Below are 1,386 nucleotides of genomic sequence, written 5' to 3'. Positions count from 1 at the left end.
GGGGAGGGGGGAGGAGCTCCAGAGACCCCAAGCGAGGTCACTATCTAGAAAGAGCGAGCAGCAAGTTGAAAAATGTTCCCACAGAATGTCTGTTGAAAGCTGTGGCTTTTGCCAATGAGGTAGATTTTGCCTCTGGTTGTCGCAAACTGAGTTGCGGATGTCTCCAAAGAAAGCCCATCTGCCACTCCTTTCCGGCACATTTTGCATCATCTCACGAAGATGTGTACGAAAGGTCTTAGATGATTTGCAACAGCGGCTTCATAGACGAGTTTTCTGCAGTTATAGCAGTTGTCAAACCATAGGATCTTTTGGCACATTTCAATATGTAGGCCTACAGCGTCAATTCAGTCTCCTGCCTACTGTGAATATTTGAAAACAATAGTTTGGACACAATTCAACATCATCTTATGAAGAGCTTTCTTCGCATTGTGTTGAAGGGTAGATCTAGATCTAGATCTAGATTTAGACAGTAGTACCGTAGTGCGAGGAATGCCCTGAAAAGCGAAGGTATGTGCGACTTCCCACAAAGTCGCTCCATTTCTGACAGTGACAGCTGCCACTGCTTTTTTTGTTTGTTAATAAAATTGTATCAGGTAAGACTGTGAAATGTAGATCTAGCGTTGTCACTAGAATCTAGATCTAGATCTAGATATCTAAATCTAGATCTTGAGATTGAACAGAAAAAAAAGAAGCTAGAATCCAGATCTAGATCTAGATCTAGATTAGAATCTAGATCTGGGTTTAGGCGCGGCCGGAATTAAACGCGAGAAAGTAAACAATTGCCGAAACACTGGGGCACTGGGGCCATTCGTGCCCAGTTTCTTTATAAAGGACACATGGATTTTAAATATTTTCTGAACAAGCATTGATAGATCTAGATCTAGAATGATTACACCAATTGCAAGTATTTTTGTACATCTTTGTTTTAGATGTTTCAAACGCATTTGTGAAATTACGGTATTACCTTTTTCGGTGGGTGTCCTTTTCCGTCATTTTTGAATGAATGGAGGGAAAATGTCAAATGTACAACAAAAAACCAAAAAGTGGATAGGAAATTAGCGTGAGGGTAATACAAAAGAATAACATCTTTAGCATCTGAGGAAACAAAACAGTAATGATTTGCTTGCATTAATAATAATAATAAATAATAATAATAATAATAATAATAATAATATAACATTCATATAGCGTATTTCCCAAAAATTAGCTCAATGCGCTTTACATTGGAATACCCATTTTCAAAACCTTTCTTTCTGATTCTCTTCTTCTCATGCAATATATTACATTATAAGTGCTCTTGTCCAGAGCGTTAATGGGCTACATACTAACGCTAACCCTAACACTAGATTTTATTTCCCATTTTGCAATCATAACTTTTAAACGTGC

Source organism: Aplysia californica, unplaced genomic scaffold (genome assembly GCF_000002075.1).
Source record: "Aplysia californica isolate F4 #8 unplaced genomic scaffold, AplCal3.0 scaffold00144, whole genome shotgun sequence".
Lineage (NCBI taxonomy): Eukaryota > Metazoa > Mollusca > Gastropoda > Aplysiida > Aplysiidae > Aplysia > Aplysia californica.
The sequence above is the reverse complement of the archived record's forward strand: the minus strand, read 5'-3'. Positions refer to the sequence as shown.